Source organism: Squalius cephalus (genome assembly GCF_949319135.1).
Source record: "Squalius cephalus genome assembly, chromosome: 14".
Taxonomy (NCBI): Eukaryota; Metazoa; Chordata; class Actinopteri; order Cypriniformes; family Leuciscidae; genus Squalius; species Squalius cephalus.
In genome coordinates, this window is record NC_137135.1 from 1,339,427 (window position 1) to 1,363,888 (window position 24,462).

Consider the following 24,462-nt stretch of genomic DNA (forward strand, 5'->3'; position numbering starts at 1 on the left):
TAAACTTCTGTCAGTCTAGTCGTGTTCATGTCCTGCTCATGTGCGCAGGCTGTATTACCGATTAGCTTGTCTGTTGAGCTGCACGCTCAGGGTATCAGTATGCATAGACCGGCCGTGCCGTTCTTGTGTTCCCTAGGTGTGCTTATGAACATGTGTTGGCCCGCACCGCTGGCCACCTGTCATTTCACCTCTATGCTTTTCATAAAGAGTCATATGTGATCGTTAGGCGCGCACGGCGTGGACAAAGGGTTCCCGCTGCGTAAGCAAGCTTACGCAATACGAGAGAACCTCTCGTAAGAGAACGATACTTGGTTACTCACGTAACCTCGGTTCTCTCTAGAGAGGGAACGAGTATTGCGTTCCCTGCCGTGCTTAAAGCCTATAGCTCGTGTCGCTTCATTCGACAGAAAACAGAGAATATAGCCTACGAGCCTTCCTTATATGCGCTCTGTCGCCGCCCATTCCGGCGGGCTGTGACGCGCTACGGCGCGCGTGCCCCCATTGGGCGTGACGTCACGCCAGGCTCACTGGTAGGCTTAAGCAGTTGCCGCGCGGCAGCCAATGAGCGTGCAGTATGCCACTCTAGCTCAGCTGCCGCAGCTACACTGCGTTGACAAAATATGAAATTAAGGATAATTTTTGGCTTCAGTATCTCGAGAAAAGAAGACTTTTCCCGCTGCGTAAGAGAGAACCGAGGTTACGTGAGTAACCAAGTATCGTTATTAGCAAAAGATGAATTAAAGTTTCACAATGACAAAGTTACTGTGAATATTGCACTAAACAAAAAGGTATAGCTTACCATTAATTCAGTATCACATTATTCCACCGCTCACAATTGTGAGCAACCTTAAAACTCAACTTTTCACATACATGTCCATATTTTTTTATTATTATATTGATTATTTCAGAGGGTTACTAATGACACATCATTTGGATATTTTAATGTCTGGGAAAATTTGGATCAAATTGGTTTAGTTAATTAAAAAGGACCAGTTAAAAACACTGCAATGTAACTTACTGTAGCTATGAGAAGTCGATGGAGCAGGTGCAGGGCCAGCAACTGAGTCCAACAGCCGATCCAGTTCTACTCTCAGCTGATCCCTCTGGTCCACCAAGGCACTCTTCTCTTCACACAGTTTTTCGAGGGTAATGGAGGCAGTAGGAGCTAGGTTTCCTCCGTGATCAGATGCAAGAGCTGGTTGGGTGGTATGGGGATGTCTTCCGAACCACTGTCTTCCATGGCGTTATCTCTAAAGAAATTAGTGAAAGTCAATTTAATCACTAATCACGTATAGCCTTATCTAATGACGTTAACTATATGGGTAATTATATTAAGTATGTTAAAAATTTGCTAGTAAGCCTGCATTAGCTTACCCATTAACATATGATGATAACAAATATCATATGAACACAACAGTATTTAATTTATAATATATATATTGGGGTGTAACGGTTCACAAAATTCACAGTTCGGTTCGATACGATACACTTGTGTCACGGTTCGGTATGGTTTGGTACGTTTTTGATACAGCAAAAATAAATAAATGCCAGAGAAATGTCCTTGATTTAATTTTTTTTTATTCTTTTTTATATTAAAACTAACATCATAAAGTATGATTTTTTTTTACTTTGAGCAATTCTAGAGCTATAATAGACTCTTCTTATGAGCATATAAAACAAAACAGCTCCTTGGAAAAAAATGAAATGTAATATTGTAGTAGTTATAAACAAAGGTTTATTTTAGTTCAGATTAACATTTGAGGGCAGCAATTTTATTCATAATGTCAAAATAAAACTGACGTAATGTTACATGAAGGCATTATAGCCTACTACTTCTGCCAAACTTCCTTGGTTGCAGTGTTACTACAGTAAATCCATGGTGAATGTTGCAGATCTGTGGACACTGGATAGTTAATTCATGGCACAATGTTTCTTCCTGGTTTCCACGTCAGCGCTGTTCGATCCGTTAATAACGGAGAAATGTGAATGTTTCGCACTAGATCTCGCAGCGATGTTATTACTTAAGTGGTGAATTCAAATGCTTTCTTTACTAGATCTCTTATTAGCGCTGTGTAGTAACAGTGTCGCATGATCACGATCGGCTCGCGCTGCACTGGTCCAAACTGATAAACAACGGTCCGTCAACCACACAATAATGAGCAGTTTCGTTCCGCTTGCATTATGCAGAGAAAACGAACAGTATTTATATCGTTTATACCTCTTGTAACACAGCCACATCCAAGTGATCTGAGGGCGCGCGGCTGCGCGCGCATCCTGGTGTGTGACGTGACGTGTTGCCAGATCTTGCGAGACAAATAAGCAACCAGGCCTGTGAAAACAAGCCCAAAACAAGCGACTTTTTTACGGAGCCCCCCTAGGTTCCGGGAAGAGAAAAATAAATAAACTGTGTGCACGGTTTTTAAACTGTGGGTACAGATTGTCAATTTACATCCATGTGGACAGATTGGTAGACTGTGCACAGTTTTGCAAAACTGTAGCCTACACACGGTACAGTTTATTTATTTTTCTCCCCCCTGAGCTTCAGGACATTATATACACAGTAAACCTGATAATTAAAAATTAAACTAAAATTAAAATTTGCACACAAATAAATATCATCCTGAATTCACAAATTCTTTATTTATTATTGCAGGGACTGCAGAAGATCCCATTTTTAAATAACTATAACCCAGAAACAGGAGAAATTATTGATAATCTAGTGTGCAACAGTAAAGTGGCTCCTGCTCTGATAAACAAATGAGTGAGTTAGAAAAGACTTAAATAAATTAAACTGGTTTAAAAACCATTCCAGTCAAAACCATTTGAACAGGTGAGGATGAGGCTTGGTCTAAACATTTTTCTTAAGACTCATAACACTTTAGCCTCAAATATATGAAGAATAACACCACCATTATCTTTCTCTTTCTCCCAGTCTGTTATATTTCTTCCCGTATTTCGCCCACTTTGTCCCGGGCATTTTTGTTCCTCGATAAACTCTCCTACAGTCCAGTCACCATCAGTCGCGACTTGCACGTATTTTCCATAGGTATTTTCATTTAAACGTCACTCACTGACGTTTCCAAAACAGGAAAAAGAAAACAGATTGCCCTACTTTGCCTCTGATTGGCTAGTACTCGTTGCACTCTGCTGTATCATGTGTGTATGGCGAAAGGGGAGGGATAGAGGGAACAGGCAAGACAAACTCCCACGTTTAAATAACATATAGAAAATTTCTGCTTGACAACTTATTATGGAGCTGGGAACAAGCCCAAATAAGCAACACTTTAGAAACAAGCCCAAAAAAAACGCGACCCGCGACTACCAATATTTGTAAGCGACTTCACAGAAAAACAAGCCCAAAGTCGCTTATAATAAGCGGACTTGGCAACACTGGTGACGTGTGCGCAGACTGGTGCATAGATATATACACTAGATGTCGCCTTGGCTATGGCAGTTCATTGGAACGAATGTCTTTAAGGCGACATCTAGTGTATATATCTATCTATGCACCAGTCTGAGCACACGTCACACAGCAGGAAGCGCGCGCGCCCTCAGATCACTTGGACGTGGCTGTGTATAAGAGGTATAAACGATATAAATACTGTTCGTTTTCTCACACAAACCGTGTACTTACGATGGGGAATTGTTTTAATTTGGACTTCTCTGTGCATGCTCTTTGAGACAGTGACCACAGACCTGCATTATATGACTGACAGACAAGAACGGTTTGACCTAAAAATATCAAAATTTAAACTACTGCGGAAACAAAGACACCTACATCTTGGATGCCCTTGAGGTAAGCTAAAACATACCAAAAATTTTATTTCAAAGTGAACTATCCCTTTAACAAATACAAGAAAATGTTACCGTTATTTCTGTGTTATTAAAAATAAGATCTATAATAAAAAAATAAAAAACTATTAAAATATAAAAAATAAAAAAGCACAACCACAATTTAACAGTGTCTGTTTAATAATAGTTAATTACAACCAAATAAATCAGTATTGTAATCAAGGACAAAATTACTTCAAAAATTAAAGCTGTGTTAAGCATTTAAAACTTGTTCACACTTTTAACAGAATCAAAATTTTAAATTATATAAATGTGTAATAACATCCAACATTACAAAAAGAACTGTTATAACCACTCTCTCTTTTTTATTTTCTTTAAAATCTATATACTTTTTTAATATCATGAATTAGGCGACCAATGGGTCCATGTCTGTGGTTCTTACCAAGCCAGTAGTTCCACTCAACTAAACAAAGATTTGTTTTCAGTGACTGTTTGGTGAGGTTTCCCCTGCATCTATATATGTTTTCTTTATATGTGCGCCATGCACGCTCCATGTGCTGGGTGTGGGCACCTGATTGTGGATGGATGAATTATTGTCGGTGCTTAACCTGATAGTGAATGTATCCATGCTGCGGCAAGGTGGTGTATGCCCTCCAGCAATCACTTAGAATTTCACTCCCAGGTACTACATACCTTCGTATGATGGGTAGCAGATTATTTCTTCGGCGATGTTTGACCAACTTCAATATCGGTTTTCTAGATGTTGCTTGCACCTCCAGCATTCCAAAGACCCATGAATGTTTCCTTCGCCATGTTCTTCTGAAGCGTCCACGGTTGTACTACACATAGTAAAATCAAAATGATACAGCGATGTTATTATTTTTACTTGAACATCTTAAATATTTTTAATCTTGATAGTAATCTCAACAGCATCTGCCATTCAATGTTGTACCTTTCTTTTGTGGCGGAATTTACTTTCGTCAATGACAACAAAAGCATGTCTTCCACCAATCCTCATCTTCTTTCTTCTCTGAAGTCTTTTAATTGCAGTGACACAGCATTGGCTAAGAGTATTATACACTCTTGTGATTGATGTACTACTTCTAGCAGCCCCTTCCTCAATCAAGTCGATGTCTTTTCTTGAGACCTTAAGCAAAACTGACCATTCAAAATAGCGTTAAACCATATACAAGATATATTAGCAGCACCCTGATGTGGTTCTAAACCTGTCTTTAGTTTCTTAATTCTGCTGAATACAAAGGAAGATATTTGGAAGAAGGTCAGTAACAAAACAGATCTCATTTCGTGTTGATTCCCATAGTATTTATTTACTATTTCTGTAAATGTGGGATTGGATCTGTTTGGTTACTGAAATTACTCCAAATATCTTCTTTGTGTTCAGCAGAATAAAGAAATTTATACAGGTTTGAAACAAGGTGAGTAAATAATGACAGAAATTTCTTTTTTGGGTGTAATTTACCTTTGACTCCATAAAAAATAAAGAAACACAAATAATATGATGCTACATTACACAATATATCCAGTGATTGTAGTTGCGTGTTTGTTTATTTTTAACGTTATTCCAGCATCTATGGCTTATATGCATGGCGAGAACCGGTTAATCCATACACAAGTTGATTGATACAAATGTTGGGGAGGGGCCATTTGGTATCTCTAATTTACCTAACCTGCATGTTTTTTTCCTGTGTGAGAAAACCGGAGTACCCGGAGTAAACCCTGACACAGGGAGAACATGCGAACTTCACACAGAAAGGCAACCTGACCTACAGGGATCTTCTTGCTGTGAGGCAACAGCGCTACCCACTGTGCCACCCCTAGTTGTGTGTCTTATGTTTCTGAGATACAATAACTGAAATTAAAATAAGAAACCAATGATAAATAATACACTCAATATATTCACTGTTGCACACAATATATAATTATTTATAAAAACAAACAAACTTAGTTTTGCATTATCTTTAGCCATTCTGAAATGTCCATGTGTGAACCCTCGAAGATGGATCCTGTCCTAATAGATTTGGAAATTTCCTTATGGCATCTTCTTCTACATCTCCTGTGGAAAGATTAAACAAATTGTCAACTAAAACCTGAAATTTCTTAATGATTAAAAGGAACAACAATAGAAATTACACACTAATTGCATTTAAGAATGTTTATTTGAAATATCATGCAAATAATCCTTGTTTTAAATTATGTGCACGTCATCCAGTAAATGATCTAGTATGTAACTAAAATCTACATCTTCTCTGTGAAGTCTGCTAAAAATGTTTAAACTGGAAATGTATCTTGTTCCCTTATATAAAAATAAACTGCACAGCACATTCCTGTATGAGTGTCACACAGAAATTTCCCCAAGTTTGTGTGTTTGTAGCTAGAGAAGTATTAAAGATATCTCAATGTGATTTTAAATTCATATTCTTAGCAAACTTAGCTATCATACATAGTTGATAGTTTAACCTGGTTAATTCTAAACCCAGGGGTCCTGGGTTATTTTATTTTATGCTTCACACTGCTCATACTTTACCAGGTGTAACGAATTCATCCTTGTTATGTCTGATCTGAATACTTTTCAAAAACACTGGGTTACTATTATGATTTGCTTATTTTGGCTTTCATCTTAATTCAGACTTGCCACAAAATGAACCATTCAAAAACATACACGAAAAAGGACTAATAACAGATACATTTACACTTACCACCCATAAACCAATTTTTGTAGAGCCTTTTTGACAGAGTTTTTGACATTTTCATATGGGTCCTACAAACAGGGCACTTCATCTTTGGTGCAAGCAGCCTATGTTTCCGCAACCACTTAATCAACTTTCTTCCCCCTTTCCATGTCATGTATTGTAGTTCTCTCATGAACTTGCCCATGACTGTGGAAGATAAAGACAAACAAAGGCAAATAATGGTTAACATCATTTTTATAATTAAACACCACAACCCATTAATTTAGATACAACTAGAAATAATTGGACCGCACTTTGGCTGCTGGATCGTAGGTCAACGGCGCCACCATATTAGTGGTGGAAACTTCTCCATTACTCTCATAGCAACTGGAGGTAAAAATGTGTCCGTCGTGTGCAGTATGAGGGTATACAAACCATCAAGCCAAAGAATTTATTTCACTTCATGTACATTAAGCTATATTACATTATGGATGCCTCTGCTAGCCAAATTAATACATGACAAGCGTATACAATCATAATTCCTTATACAAATACTTTTTTACGTTTTAACGGTACAGATTCTAAGCAATTGTAAGCAAATCTAAGACATTTATGTACTCCACACAGATCAAAATCATTGAAATCGGTGGAGAGATGTAAAAGTTATAAAAAAGTTGCAGCTTTCCCATTTACTCTCATTTCTTTGCAGGCTACTATTGCCACCGCTGATATGGCGGCACCACTGACGTATCGCAGCAGCTGACCAAACACGCGGTCAAGTTATTTCGAATTCACATGACATTTTTCTCCTTGTAAATTCAATATACCTTTACATTAAGGTCTGTGAAGCATTACCCTGCTAAAGAAAACAGCATAGACTAGCATAATTCCCATGCTGGTCTATGCTGGTTTGGTGCTGGTTTAGCTGGTGGTCACCACCAAACCAGCACCATAACACAACATATGCTGGTCTTGCTGTTTTTTCCAGCAGGGAAGTACACCACACAACTAAAAGCATTACCAAAAAACTATTGATTTCTTACTCAAATGCATTTTTTAGGATTAATTATAAATACGTAAAAACTAATTTAGTGATGAAACCTGAATCGAAAGGCAAACAATCGAAAGGCGAACGAAACTTACCTGATAATGTGTCCACGAGTGTAAAGTACAGTAAATTACGAAGATTTCATAACTTACATGCTGTAACGTTACTGGGGCTAAAATCCGAAGATGAAAGATACGCAAGTTAATACAATTAAAAGATGTAATAGAATTAGACAGTAGGTAAACATTAGTTAAACATTTGCGACTGGAAGTTTGCTGTAGATTCGGACATGGAAAAAAATAAAAACATGTTAGCGAATAAATAAACAAATAGATATTATATTGTTTACATTTTTAATCGTTACAGTAGCTTGCATTTCTTACAGATAAAAAAAAACCTTTACCCACAGATTTCGTATGGTGATGGATGAATCCAAAATTAAATTTGACTTCGATCTTTAGATAGGTTTTTTGATTTCTGAATCGGAGAATCGATAGGCTTCAGGTGGTAAGTACCGCGAGAGCAATTCAAAAGGCTAAGTACGTTCAGCTTGTAAGTCCAAAAAAGCACATGAAATCCGTTTCAAGCTACATGCATATTTGGTTTGGAATCCTATTCAAATCACATAACAGGACTTCAGTTTTCGCGTGGTAACTTATGTGACTTTCTGACGCCACGTAAAATGTAAACGTCAGACGTTGTTATAGGGAACATGCTGAAAGTCGCTGCCGAAACAAGGCTGTGTTGTTGCAAAGTGCCAGTCCAGCGCGGCGGCTACACATTCCCATGTTGTAAAATTTAAACAAGACAACATCTCTATTGCAAATGCAAACCCCTCCATCAACGCAACGTCATTGCCATATTGCCAAAGAGCTGCATGGACACACACATCGGATCTGAACATTAAACATCATGTGGACATCATTTTAGATCAGATTCCAATCGGATACAAAGATAATCGGATTTGGACTGACAGTGTGAATGTAGCCATAGTGAACTACTTTACCTCAACATTTTAGCCATAGTCAATGCTTCATTTGTGTGGCTGATGCTGTGCCTCATTATTTGAATCTTTCTTTTCCTCTGTGTCTGTTTTCATGTATTTAATGCCGTTTATGAGCGGCTTTTAAAAAGTTTTAATGTTAAGCCCCGCCCATATTATTTTGAGACTAAACAGTGGAAATTGGTTAGATGCGTGAGCGCATAAAGTCTGAAGTCTATCACGTCAATTATATGCTATTTCAGCGTCGTGGAGCCTATAGCCTCGTGGACAGCACTCATTGATGCTTTATTCCAGACCATCAGAGTTCGAATCCCAGCTCTGGGCATGTTGACTTGCTAGTCCTTCTTCCATTTGCTTATTTTCATTTTCTCAGCACTAGTGAAAACCCAGCGTTTATATATTTTTAAGTGATCATAATTGATTACAAAAATTAGTAATTAAAATAAGTTCTAATATGAAACATCATCTAATATGAAACAAAACATATTCTTATGAAATTAGTAAAAGCACAGACCATATGTTCTTGTGATAACTTGTAAATAAATGAAAATATACAAAATACTAATTTCAGAATTAGAAACAATTGAAAAAGATGAGCAACCAATAAGATATGAAAAATATTTTTATATTAGCCTATTAATATTGTTTTTGATTAATATACCAATTCCCATGCACTCTGTTACTTTTGGTTAATTATTCTGAGAATGTATGTAACTTTGTTTACTTCTCTTGAATTTTCCACAACCTGTAACATTTTAATTAATTCAAATACAATATTACTACATTATGATGTGTAAAAGAGAGCTTTCTATTATATGATTGTAGAGCCTACCAATCAACCTCAGAGCACCAACCTTAGGCCCAAACAACAACAACAACAACAACAACAATTTAGCAACAATTTAAAAACACTGTTAAAGACTACTTTGTTTGCAAAAAGTAAGTTACAGCAAAGTCCCCATACTATTTGGTGCTTTAGATTGAGGTGCCAAATGATCATAAGAGTAATGATGTGTTCAGTATTTAATAATGTCTTAAAGCATATATGTAATAAACTGATTGTTTCAGGATCTATTATGAATTATGGATAGTTCTGCTTATGTGGTTACGTTAAAGGAGAACTCCGGTCAATTTTAACATTGAGCTCATTTTTTTGTACATTTGGAGTGCTGTCAATACAGAGAACAACGACAAAAATCGGTGTTGCCTACACCGAGTTATTCTATTTTTAAAATTTGCACCATGTTGACTTCAATGGGGCAAGTTTTAAACCTGCTTTTAGCCTCTTAACATCCTTGATGTGTCATTACAAGTGCACAGAAAATGTGAGTGATTCCTTCAGAGTGAACACGAGTGAATCTGACTGCAGTAGATGTGAAAGATATGTATAAAAATGATGTTATTTAAGCCAGCGCAAATACCTGTGTTTACATCCTGTTTTCGGTGGAAGACCAAAGTAGTCGATTGCAGAGTTCACGCGGTGTAGGCAACACCGATTTTTGTCATTGTTCTCTGTACTGACAGCACTCCAAATGTACAAAAAATGAGCTCAATGTTAAAATTGACCGGAGTTCTCCTTTAAGCACTTGTCACAAGGCTTGCATAAACAGAAGAGCAGTATTGAAGCTGAGAAAAAATATTTTAAGAAACTTAGGATGGTAACAAAGAAATAAAATCATAGAAGACAATGTTGTAGTTGGACATAAAGCTCTAGTGGGAAAAAGGGAAGGATCTATAATGGGTTCTTTAACAGAAAGCCTTGGCATTTCTCAGTTGTAGCCAGCTGTTCTATCATTCATTGTGGCTACAGGGTCATCATCACTTAGATCATCTTTAGTAGCATTTATGGAGAAAACTGCAAGTCCCATTGTCACCTCATCATCCTACAGCATGGTGAGTTTTGAACTGTAAAGATTATAAAGACTAAGATTAGTATGTCACTTAAAAAATAAGTCATATAATAACCAAATAAGTCACACAATAACCATAACGCGTTGTTCATTATACACGTGGGATTATGAATTATATTGAGAACGTCGTACATAGAAAACATGCCGTAATGTACCCTGAGTGTAAACAGACACATTCATCGTGAAGCGTGCTAGCGATTTGCAAAGATTAATATAAAGATTAATATAAAGGTTAATAAAGCGTTACACTCACTTCAGTTCTTCTGGAGGTGCAGCAGCAACACAGATAGGTTTTTTTTTGGGTGGGTGGGGGGGGGGGGGGGGTTCTCCTTTATTTGGCATAATGTACAGAACAAGACAGGGAACAAACAACACTGTAAGACACTTCCATTGAGGTAAATACAGAGTTTGAATAAAAAAAAAAAAAGTAAAAATAAAAAGGAAGGAGCAAGAGTGAAGACAAGCACGTAGCCAGTATACATCAAAGGAATGAAAATACTAAAAAAGTAAATATTTTGATAAAGAGAGACATAAAGTTTCAGACTTTCTATTACGTTTTTTGAAGTATTTGAAGCTCTGAAACATTTGAGTAAAATCACATAGAAATATATTAAAGGAGGGCTTACATTTTTTCCATTTACAAGTATGGATATGATATTTACCCATCAATAAAACAAAATTTACAACATCAATGAAGGGTAAGTTTAAATCACACTTAAAAAAGAGCACATCTTGTAGGGCTATAGGAGGAATTGTCTCCATTTTTACTGACAGCCAGCTATGTATATCAAACCAGAATTTCGAAGTAACCTGACAATAAAAGAATGGGTGATCGAGTGTTTCAGGACAAGAAGAACAAAAGCCACAAGATTCCACCTCAAAATGAAATCGTTTCTGTATAAAATCATTAACTCTGTAAACCTTAAACATGATTTTGTAATGAGTCTCCTTGACCTTCGGAGCAACTGGGTATGCCATATAGCAGGTAAAAGCTTTATCCTTCACTGAGGTTTCAACATCTCCCAAAAAATAGCACTGATAATCACCAGTGATAATACGTTTGAGTTCTTTGTAAATAAGTCTGTTATTACACTTACTGTCTAAGAGGTCTACATTACATATTTTTAAAGAGGGAAGGGAAACTACAGGTCTAGATAGAGGATCAGAAAAACTACTTTGGATTATTCTTTGCAGTCCAGTGGGTATAGCATTGCATACCTTATCATAACCTTTAATTGTAATTCTAACTCTATATTTATTAATGAAATCATTATGTGATAAGAAATATCCATTAATAAATCCTGAATAAAAATAATACCTTTACTATACCAATCACTTTTAAACAGAGATTTCCTATTAATAACTATAGCCCTATTGTTCCATAGAGTGGAGTTGTGAGGGGAGAAATTATGGGTAAATATCATTTTCCAAAAAAGCAATACTTGTTTATGAAAATTAGATAACTTTAGAGGAATTTTACAGACATCAAGATCACATCTCAACACAAATTCAAGGCCGCCAATATTACTGAAAATGTGATTGGGAATATGGTACCATATTGAGTGTGACTTTGCTAAACACTCTTTCAGCCATTTTATTCTGAAGAGATTCTAAACCAATGGCTCTCAAACCTCCATGTTCATACTCTTTAACCATGTGGAATTTACGTAAATAATGTGTTTTATTTCTCCATATAAATTTAAATAAAATGGAATTCACTGATTTAACTATTTTTGGGGCAGTATAAAAATCTTGAGATAAATAGATAAGTTTAGATATTCCCTCAATTTTAGTCAAGAGGATTCTACCCAATAAAGATAGGTCTCGAGATAACCTAGTGATTTAGGGATTTCTTCATATTTTCTATCTTAGAGTTAAAATTTGAATGTTCTCTATTAACAACATTTTTGGTAATCATAACCCCAAGGTACTTAACCTCCTTTTTCACTGGAATGCCCTCTATATCTTCTAAATCACAATTATGGATAGCCATTAATTCACACTTTTTAAAGTTTAGGGTCAGACCTGATGCCTTTGAAAAGATAGCAATTTGATCAATAACTAATGGAAGCGCCTCTTTATTTTTAAGAAATAAAAGGGTGTCGTCTGCAAATTGGCTTATAGTACAGGTTCTACCGAGAATGTCTATGCCTCTTTATTTTTTATAAATAAAGACATCAATTCGACTGCAAGATTAAAAAGTAATGGTGAAATAGGACACCCCTGATGGATTCCTTGTTTAATTTGAATTCTGGGTGATGAACCTGAGTTAAGGGAAACGCTATTGAAAATATCATTATAAAACATGGAGATCACTCTACAAAACATAGGACCAAAGCCAAACATTTCTAGAGATTTAAACAGAAAAGGGTGTTCAAGGGTATAAAACGCCTTGAAAAAGTCCAGAAATAGAAGTAAGCTTGTCTGAGGAATTAAATAATTATAATCAAGCATATCATGGACTAATCTAATGTGACTGTGAATACTTCTCCCTTTGATAAAAGCCGATTGTGTTTCACTGATAATTTCACCGATGCCATTTTTAAGTCTATTTGCAAAAACATGAGAAAGCAATTTGAAATCATTACACAAAAGAGTTATTGGTCTCCAATTGTCTAAAAATAATTTATCCTTGTTAGACTTTTAGCCATGCTTCATTGATGACGACAATTCACCTTTACCTATACACGTTTTTAGTGCTTCAAAAACTAAGATTCTTATTTCGGGCCAAAAATGTTTATATAGTTCTACTGTGATGCCATCAATACCTGGGGACTTTCCATTAGACCAGGGTTCACCAATCTCGGTCCTGGAGGGCCGCTGTCCTGCAGAGTTTAGCTCCAACCCCAATTAAACACACCTGAACCAGCTAATCAAGGTCTCACTAGGCATACTAGAAACTTTCAAACAGGTGTGTTGGAGCTGGTTGGAGCTAAACTCTGCAGGGACAGCGGCCCTCCAGGACAGAGATTGGTGAACCCTGCATTAGACATTTGTTTAATAGCAATGTCTAATTCTGAAATCTCAATGTCAATATGTTAACAAAACTTAACATATTGTTCCCTTATACTTACACGGAGGTACACTATAATTACAGAAACGTACACCGTAATTTCGGTTTACTCACGAAGTTGTTTGCGGGTCGTAATATAAAGTGTTACCGCATTTTTTTTAACAAACTGTAATCTAAACGCTGTTTTACAGCTTTCTAGATGCAGAAGACCTTGTCCACCATCATCCCTTGTTAGAAATAACACACATTGTGGTACCCAGGGCATCTTCTTATTCCAAAATAAATCAACCATTAAAGCCTGGATTCTTGACAGAAGACCTGCAGGTGGCTCAAGTACTGCTACACGGAGCCACAATGTAGCCTGGCTCCGCCCTCCTGCGTACTTCCGCTCAATTTTATTTCCCTTCAGTACTACGTCTGGGATTGTGCGGTATTCTTGGGTTTTCTCCGGCCAAATTTTTGGCGGCCCAATCAGCGAACAGAGGGAGTGGCTGAGAACGATGACGTTGATGTCGTGCGTTAGTTTGAGTTGCAGGGTTACGTCACGACCAAAGTTTAGCGATTGGTTATGGCAGATGCAGAGTGACTCTGGGCAGATCCAATAGTTTTAAACTTCAACAGAGTACCCGCCTACAAGGAGGTTAACGCTTGTCAATGGAGAGAGGCCAGACTCTCTGTACAAATGAAATGTACGAGAGTCTGGTAGAACCAGGCTAGCCACAATGTTGCTGCAACCAAATTGTTAATAATTAAGGAACGTCCTCTATGTGACATTTGTGGCAATAACCACCTCCATTTTTTAAGTTTTCCTTCAACCATCTCCATAACACCATCCCAATTTTTCATTATAATTTGATCATCACCCAAATGGACTCCCAAATATTTAACACCCCCTGTAACCCATGACATTCCACCTGGTAAATTTGGTTTTCCTTGAGTCCACCCACCTACTTCCAATGCAGTACATTTAGCCCAGTTTACTCTTGCTGAAGATACTTTACCATACCTCTCTACCACCCCTTGGATTTTTTTCCACACCACTACTTCCTTTAACAGCTATCATTACATCATCCGCATAGGCAGATAAACAAAAACTCTGTTCACTAGACAAAGACACTCCTTCTAAAATATCTCTTAATTTACATAAAAACGGCTCAATTGCTATTGAATACAACATCCCTGACATTGCACAACCTTGCCTAATTCCCCTTTTAACTTTCAAAGGGACACTCAAGCCACCATTGACCTTAACTACACTTTCAATGTCACCATACAATACTTTAACCATTTCAATAAAAATTGAAGGAAACCCAAAAAAATCAAGCGCATTCCAAAAATATTGGTGTTCAATTCTGTCAAAGGCCTTTTCTTGGTCTAGCGAAAACATACCAAATTTCTTGCCTGTAATTTTTGCTATCTCAAAAATATCTCTAATTAAACCAATGTTTTCTGTGATTGATCTGCCCGGTACACAGTATGACTGATCCACATGTATGAATTGCTCCAGCCCGACCGTTTTCCATGCTCATTAAAGCTGTATGCAATTCTCCCAGAGTCAGCTGGCTCACCAACTTTTCTTTTGCCTCCTCCTGCACTTGAGGTAGGCCTCCGAGAAAATCTTGTACCAACTCTTGGTCCTCGTTGTACTCACATTTGAACAAGTCCTTATAAAAGTCAGCAGCCCTCCTGCGCACATCAGCAGTTTCAGTGAGCTCTTGCCCATTGGCTGACCGGGGAGACAATGAATGATTCTACTTTGGCCATTTTTCTTTTCCAAGCTGAAGAAAAACTTGGAAGGAGCATCCATTTCAGAAGAATTCTGAAAACGAGACCTGATCAATGCCCCCTGTGCTTTACTACCGAGCAGATCTCTTAATTCCGCTTTTTTCCAATAAGATAATTCACTTGATTTCCTGCAAAATCACATACATTTTGAAATTCTAAAATATAATTTTCCAAAATTCGATTTTTTTTTTAGACATATTCTGGGTGACATTGAAATTGTATTGTACGCAGAGTTGTTGTATTTGTTTCTTTCCCAAATCCCACCACTGTTGTACACTTGAAAACATTGCCTTTTTAACCTTCCATTCCTTCCAAAAAAACTCAAAACAATTCTTAAAATGTAAATCTTGCACCAAAGCACTATTAAAAATCCAATATGCACTTTTTACTTTCAAAAACTTTAAGAATACACTTGCTATCACCATGGAATGGTCAGAAAAACAAACAGGGCTAATACAACATGTTTTTACAATTTGTACTTGATGTTTAAAACAATACAACTTATCCAGTCTTGCCATTAAAACTACCCTTTCCCTTATTTGTACCCATGTGTATTGTTTAACTTTACTGTTCAAGTTTCTCCACACATCCACTAAGTCATTAGTTTCAATAAAACGATTCAACGACAACCTGGAAGCTGTATGAGGTTCTAGATGGTTTCTATCTATATCCATCGCAGTACATTTAAAGTCCCCTGCAATCAGGAGATAATGGTCAGGATCACAATTTTGCACAGTGTTTAACAATGTTTCTAAAAACAGCACTCTCTCAGTTGCCATAACTGGATCATACACGTTTATTAACCCCCTGAGGTCGACAATCGCGATGTGATGTGAGTTCTGCTTTCTCTCTGTCAGTGTAGTCCATTCTGAAACGCGTCCGAAAATGAACAATAACTCAGCGAATACTCAGTCAAACAGGTATACAGACACACAGGCATGAAGCTTGAATTCTCTTCTTTTAAATGAAGTAATTTATATAAAAAACAAATATTCTCAGTTCATGTAATCTGTAAGAAAAGAGCGAGATGTCAGTCGTTCTCATCTCATCTAATTATTTTTAATGTGACCCCGCCCACGGAGAGCGTGCGCTATTCAAACGCAAATGACTGAGGCAATCCACGCAAACCTGTGAACGCCCACATATCAGCTCGAGAAAACACAAGTTTAATCAGATCATTGTAGCCTACTTGTTTACACCATCTCGCAGCGCTGTGAGGAATAATAATAATGGAAAATCTACCTCAGAAGTGCAGGTATTTCGAGGAGCAAGGATCCGACTGAGCTGAGGAATACTGTAGTAAGTTTTTTTTCCTTCTCAAGTGAATCGCGTTTCTGTGAATGAATGAACGGCAGAGATGCGCGCTGTTTACCACAGCTCACAAAAAGACAATTTAAATTTAAATCGCGTTTCTGTGTATGAATAAATGATGACGTTTTAGAAAACTGTATTAGCTATACTGAGATGAGTAAAAATCGACTGAAATATGTTGAAATAAAATGTAGGCTATTTGTATAAGCAACGTATTAAACTGCAAATTAACATTTATATGCCCTAATATTTCATAAAAACAACGTTACAGTCAGGCGAAATATGAAAGACAACATTTTGTTGACTAGATTTGGGTACAGTTTTTACTGTAGAATATACTGCCACATCAAATAAGCTTTTGTTTAGCAATTTCTACTCATGTTATATATATATATATATATATATATATATATAATACTATTTTTGTCAAAAATAAAGTCATCAACTAAGATGTTAGCTGTTCCAATGTTGGCTATATTCAAAATAATGAATACATATGATAAAATGTAGGCCTATAATCATTTTTTTACAAAGAAAGAGTACACTTGAAATATTGTTGAAATTGTAATTATTGTTGTAATTGTAACCTTTTTAATAAAATAGCAAAACATATTTACAAGATAGATGTAAGCAAAATCTTAAATGGTCAATAAAGGTCTTCTTCTAAATATATATTTTGTCCTTGCATTCATTCTTGGCTTGGGGTCAGTCAGTGTCACACCTGAATGAATGGCTCATTATGCAGAGTGGGTGGGACATTGTATTCTCAGGTGTAAACCACTCCTCCTTCACGCCCCCCTCGCATATTGGCTTTCCAAGCAAAACCTGTCTTACTCAATTTAAATCAATGTATTGTCTTTATGCATTAACTTTTAAAAGTCTTTGTGGCGAGCACGACGAGGTCGAGGGCCGTGGGAGGACGGCGCGAGGCCGGTGGCGTGATTGATAATGAGCGACACGTGCGTGACGCACCGGTCTCTCATCTCTCACGGAGGAGCGGAAGCATAAAGGATGAGCGACGACAGTGAAGAGCGAGAGAGGACAGGCCTGGACTTAAGTTGTGTTTTGTTTCTGTTTTATTGTGACAGCAGTCGTCCGTGAGGGGCTGCTGTCTTTTACTTTTGTTTTGTATTTGTTTTATTTTTATCATTAAATGTTTGAATGTTCGCCGGTCCCCGCCTACTTCTTCCCATAACATCTGAACCTCGTTACAGTCTTCCTTCCACAATTTCTTTCACCTCATATGAGATTGGCAAACAATTTTTTGCAAAGAAAATTCCTACACCAGCACTTGTACTGTTTTTGTGACTAAGAATAGCCGTACCCTCCCATTCTCTTCTACAATTCTCTTCATTTATCATGTCACTATGGGTTTCTTGAGCAAAAAAAATCTGTTTCATTTTCATTAATTGAAACAACTGACTCCTTTTTCTAATATCTCTTGCTCCATTCAGATTTAAAGTTGCAAACTTCAAATCAATCATAAATAAAATGTAAAAAAATCCAATCATCAATTACAAAAAAAAAGAAAAGAAAAAAGAAAAGAAACAAAAACCAGTAAAAGTTTTTTCTTTTCATTTCAGTTAAATTTGATCTGCACGCACTTTTTGTAAAAAAAATTTCAATCTGTGGACATCTTGACTTGATAGTCCTTCTTCCCCTCTTTCTCTCATTAAGAAATTTGCCGACTCAATGAAAATTTTACGATCCTGAAAGAAATCATCTATCACCACATTCCGTTTGCCTTTTTTAATGATCAAAAACCATTGTACCTTTTCAAGACTGTACCCACTAGGCCCTTGGCTCTCATTCAGAGACACCATAGAGACACCTTCATGTCTGAAGGATCTATTTCACAAGAACTGACCACAGAAACATCAGTAGATGAGTCATCAGAAGCATCCTATTACCTTCTATTACCTTCCCCATCTTTTATTGACTCTTGGCTGTTCTTTAATTGTTTCTTTAATTTTGACCCCCTCCTTTTGTCTGGATTTCCTTTTCCCTACAGGGATTTTAAATACTAATTCTTCCTCCTCCATCATTATACTTTCCTCATCTATTATAGCTTCTATCACATCTTTTATCATTTCACCATCCAGTACCTTTGGATCAATCTCATTTCCCTTTTCCTTACCCTCAGTACTTTTTTCTTTATCAGTGTTTGCACTTTCACCAGGCACTTGTGCACCTAAGGTTGGCTCTGCTTCTTTTTCAGCCTGAATCACATTTTGTTTATTTACATCCCTTTGGGGAGCATTGTTTTGCTCTGGACAAAAACGAACTTGATGTCCTACCCCCCCCAGTGGAATCTTTGCACCCCAGTGGAATCTTTCTTACTGCCGAAACTATTTGCCCGTGTCTTGCCAATTCACGTTCTAAAATCTCGTCACTAAGAAACGGCAGTGCGTTTGAAATCACAACTCTTTTAGCCGGATTAACAAGTTGGAAAATTCCAAAATGTTCGTCTTTAATTACAATCCCTTGTTCAACAACTTGATTAACTTTGTCAATTGACTCCAAAAACAATACAACTGCACTGTTCATCCTCGACGCCAATTTAATGCAACTATGCCAAACAATCTCTCCAACTGCGAGGCTACATTCCTCAACGGAGCATTCCACCCCGACCGGTATCTTAATGCCATGCCGGCGCGTCAACTGACTGAACGTCATTTTCCTCTAAATGCCACACCGGCCAGAAATGGAAACAAATCCGGCCGCTGTAAACTTCCACCACCCCACTAACTGTGCTTTCCTAAAATTACCAACTATAAACTATATAAACATCAAATAAGAAAAGATAGAGCAAAAGATCGCACCCACTCACCAAACACTCTCAGACACGTGCTCACTCACTCAGACACGCGCTCACTCACTCACCCGCACCAGTCGCGCATGCGCACAGAGAGAGAGAGAGAGAGAGAGGGAGGATGAGCCACATACAGTATATACTGTTGGGTCACATACAGGGCGCTCGCGCATTAATCTTCATCAGTCATTAATGTGCTCCTCTCAGTAATGAAGACACAGATGTAAGTGTGGAAATAATTATGAATGTGAGATACTGACTTTGTATTTAGAGGATTGATACAAATTCAGAAAACAAATTCTTTAATTACTAATTGATTACTTAGGCTAAATATCTTGAAAATGAAAGATACAGTTTAATTTAATCAGAGAAAGCCGACTGACAAAGAGTATTGACAGACACATCAGAAACACATTAAATAAAAGGTAAGTTTACTTAAATTAAAAGTTACTATAATATTTAAAATGTTCGGTGATTGTTAATAAAAGATAAACATAAACATCTGTCAATTCAGGCCTATTCAAATTTTTTTATTTTTTTTATTTTTTTACTGTATGCTGAATGAGTATAATTACAAATTTCATCCCCAGAAATGTAAAACTAATAAATATATCCAACACATAGAGGCATCAGTATCAGTGTTGGTCATACTGGCCTTCATTCCAGTACTGGAGTACAGCAAACGTGTAAGAATTGAGAAATTAGGAAATGCCGGACAGTCTGGTTGAAGAGCGAACCAGATCCGAGAGGACAAAGGACCTCTCTGGAAATTAACATTTGAACTAGCCCTCGTGCACCATCGAGACGAAAGTCTCACCTCCGAGTCATCCTAATCTACATCTCTTTCCCTCTCCCCTCCCCCCCCTCTCTCTCATGCTCAGATGATCACCTGAATTCACGCAAGAAAGTGTATAGTTTAATGTGAATAATTATCACAGAGTATTTTTCATGTGTGGTATCATTTGAAATGTCTCAGTGTGACTGGTACAAATGTGCCATTCCCAAATAAGTAAAACAAAAGGTAATAAAGGTTTTTAAGAGTTTAAAGATAACTGGCAGACAAAGAAAGGTGATTTCCTGACAAATGGTCACACACCCCCAAAAGGTGTAACTGAGTCTGAATGCAAATTTCTTTTGTTAGTACATGTTTCCATTTATTTTATTTATTTTATTTATTTATTTCGATCTCCATTGGCTGCACACGAGCAGCTACTCTTCCTGGAGTCGATACATGTGAACTCCATGTGATTTCATGTGAAAGGTTTGTCTATATAATGAAATGCAGCAGGGGATTTGGGGCCTTTCTGTTACTCAGATTAGCCCGAGAGGCTGAGAGAAAGATCTCTCAGCCTCATGTATTTCTTAATTTTGGGTTGCATCTTTTCACTTTATTCCAGAGCATTTGATGTTTTGTATCGATTATCTTTGAATTGATTTTGTAATTGTCATGATACATTTACCTGACATAATAAATTGTTACATTTAATTATTCTAACTGACTATGACATTATTATCATTAAAGACTTAGAAGGAATAGTCAAACATTCACTTACAATCAATGATCCACAGATATCATTAAAACCTTTTAATTTATGGAGTCAGATGAAATAACGAGAACATACATATTCACACGTATTGCATTTAATAAAAAAATACTCGAGAAAAGACAGTAACACGTTAAGACCCTCCGCGCTGGTCGGATGCCTGACTTAAACTGGTCCTGTCGGGTTGAGATGTCTGAACACTGAGATTCTGCCTGCAGACCAGCACACACACGAGAGGGTCTGAAATCAATCTCACACTCATCAAGAAATGAGGAATAAACCAAACATGAAGAGGCTGAGGAAAAGACTGATAAAACAATATGAAAACACTGGGCAGTAAAAGCACCAGAAGAGTGAACATGAACACAACACGAATATGACGATCTGGTTTTCTGGATGTGTGAGAGGGACGATCAGTACAACACGAAGCTAAACGAGATATTATCCATGAGATCAGTGATACAATGAACAAAATATAATATTCTATCAAATACATAAACCCAAACAAAAACAATAAAATGCCACCGATAATGACACAGAGAAACACCAGTATGTAGAAAGCGATTAAACAGGGTGAAGAGAAAACTGAAGCAGTGTACAGTGGATATTTCACTGAGAGAATTCCCTCTAGCGCCACCAGCTCGTTCAGGAGGAGACCCCAGAGTCTTGATGAGGACAATAAAGATACAGAAACACGAAATATCCAATGTTCAATCCAGTCAAGCTCATTTAAGAACAGTTTTAACAGTATGACGGGACTCAAGAAAATCTCAACACAGTCAGTGAGGAGGAGGAGGATGATGAAGGGTGAAATACGGTGTCCATTCTTTCTGTGATGAATTAGATCTCTGGCAGACCAAACAAGAGCTGGTAGACCTGCACACACACTGATGATGGTGAAGATGGAGTATCTGACCCTTATCTGTAGAGGGACTTCAACCCAGAAAAATAGATGCTTTTCTATCTTCCAGTCATATGTATCATTTTCCATATTCCAGTCTGTCTTTGATCTCTTTGCGATATCCAGCTGAAAATATGTAATTAAATAAATTAAAAAGTGAAAAATTAGTATCTGCTGAATAAATACTGAGCAACTTTCAGAAGACACAAAGCTCATTCCAGCTAAACATACAACTGAGAATATTCAGACTGAAAATATTAATACATTCTACCCTTATGAAACAAAAATATATGAGAATATACTGCAAAATATAATGTATTACATAATACATTTCCATATATGGGAAACTTGTGCTTATAATTTTCAATATACTGCAATTTATGCATTGACTGTGTATGGCTGTATATTAATACATATAAAATATTTATAAATTAAGACAAAAATAACATTACATGTAGTATTCACAAAGTTGTATCATTTATTGTGTACAAATACTGCACATATGTCACAGGCCGGGGTGGGGGCAAATCCCTTCAACACACCACCCTTACTGAGTACCACTCTGAGGAGCTACACCAAGAAAACACCACGAGACAGGACAACGAAGTAAGATTAAAACATTAAAACATTTTAAAACAGTAGCAGCGTGCGTGGCTGAATCTCTCTGTTCTCCAGGACAGCAGTGGGAGGTCAGAATACAGCGATCTTCGCGTAAGTAAACTCAGAGCAGCGTGAGTGGCTGGATTTCTCTGTTCTCCAGACCAGCGGTGGGGACTCAAAATACAGCGGTCTTCGGGTAAGTAAACTCAGAGCAGCGTGAGTGGCTGGATTTCTCTATTCTCCGGACCAGCGGTGGGGACTCAGAATACAGCGGTCTTCGGGTAAGTAAACTCAGAGCAGCGTGAGTGACTGGGTTCCTCCGTTCTCCAGAACAGCGGTGGGGACTCAGAATACAGCGGTCTTCGGTTAAGTAAACTCAGAGCAGCGTGAGTGGCTGGATTTCTCTATTCTCCGGACCAGCGGTGGGGACTCAGAATACAGCGGTCTTCGGGTAAGTAAACTCAGAGCAGCATGAGTGACTGGGTTCCTCCGTTCTCCAGAACAGCGGTGGGGACTCAGAATACAGCGGTCTTCGGGTAAGGAAGCTCAGAGCAGCGTGAGTGACTGGGTTCCTCCGTTCTCCAGAACAGCGGTGGGGGACCAGAATACAGCGGTCTTCGGGTAAGTAAACTCAGAGCAGCATGAGTGACTGGGTTCCTCCGTTCTCCAGAACAGCGGTGAGGGACCAGAATACAGCGGTCTTCGGGTAAGTAAACTCAGAGCAGCGTGAGTGGCTGGATTTCTCTATTCTCCGGACCAGCGGTGGGGACTCAGAATACAGCGGTCTTCGGGTAAGTAAACTCAGAGCAGCGTGAGTGACTGGGTTCCTCCGTTCTCCAGAACAGCGGTGGGGACTCAGAATACAGCGGTCTTCGGGTAAGGAAGCTCAGAGCAGCGTGAGTGACTGGGTTCCTCCGTTCTCCAGAACAGCGGTGGGGGACCAGAATACAGCGGTCTTCGAGCAAGGAAACTCAGAGCGGCGTGAGTGACTGGGTTCCTCCGTTCTCCAGAACAGCGGTGGGGGACCAGAATACAGCGGTCTTCGAGCAAGGAAACTCAGAGCAGCGTGAGTGACTGGGTTCCTCTGTTCTCCAGAACAGCGGTGGGGGACCAGAATACAGCGGTCTTCGAGTACAGAAGCTCAGAGCAGCGTGAGTGACTTGGGTTCCTCCGTTCTCCAGAACAGCGGTGGGGGACCAGAATACAGCGGTCTTCGGGTAAGGAAGCTCAGAGCAGCGTGAGTGACTGGGTTCCTCCGTTCTCCAGACCAGCGGTGGGGGACTCAGAATACAGCGGTCTTCGAGTAAGTAAACTCAGAGCAGCGTGAGTGGCTGGATTTCTCCGTCCTCCAGAACAGCGGTGGGGACTCAGAATACAGCGGTCTTCGGGTAAGTAAACTCAGAGCAGCGTGAGTGACTGGGTTCCTCCGTTCTCCAGAACAGCGGTGGGGACTCAGAATACAGCGGTCTTCGGGTAAGGAAGCTCAGAGCAGCGTGAGTGACTGGGTTCCTCCGTTCTCCAGAACAGCGGTGGGGACTCAGAATACAGCGGTCTTCGGGTAAGGAAGCTCAGAGCAGCGTGAGTGACTGGGTTCCTCCGTTCTCCAGAACAGCGGTGGGGGATCAGAACACAGCGGTCTTCGAGTAAGGAAGCTCAGAGCAGCGTGAGTGACTGGGTTCCTCCGTTCTCCAGAACAGCGGTGGGGGACCAGAATACAGCGGTCTTCGAGTAAGGAAGCTCAGAGCAGCGTGAGTGACTTTGTTCCTCCGTTCTCCAGAACAGCGGTGGGGGACCAGAACACAGCGGTCTTCGAGTAAGGAAGCTCAGAGCAGCGTGAGTGACTGGGTTCCTCCGTTCTCCAGACCAGCGGTGGGGGACCAGAATACAGCGGTCTTTGAGTAAGGAAGCTCAGAGCAGCGTGAGTGACTGGGTTCCTCCGTTCTCCAGAACAGCGGTGGGGGATCAGAACACAGCGGTCTTCGAGTAAGGAAGCTCAGAGCAGCGTGAGTGACTTTGTTCCTCCGTTCTCCAGAACAGCGGTGGAGGGGTCAGA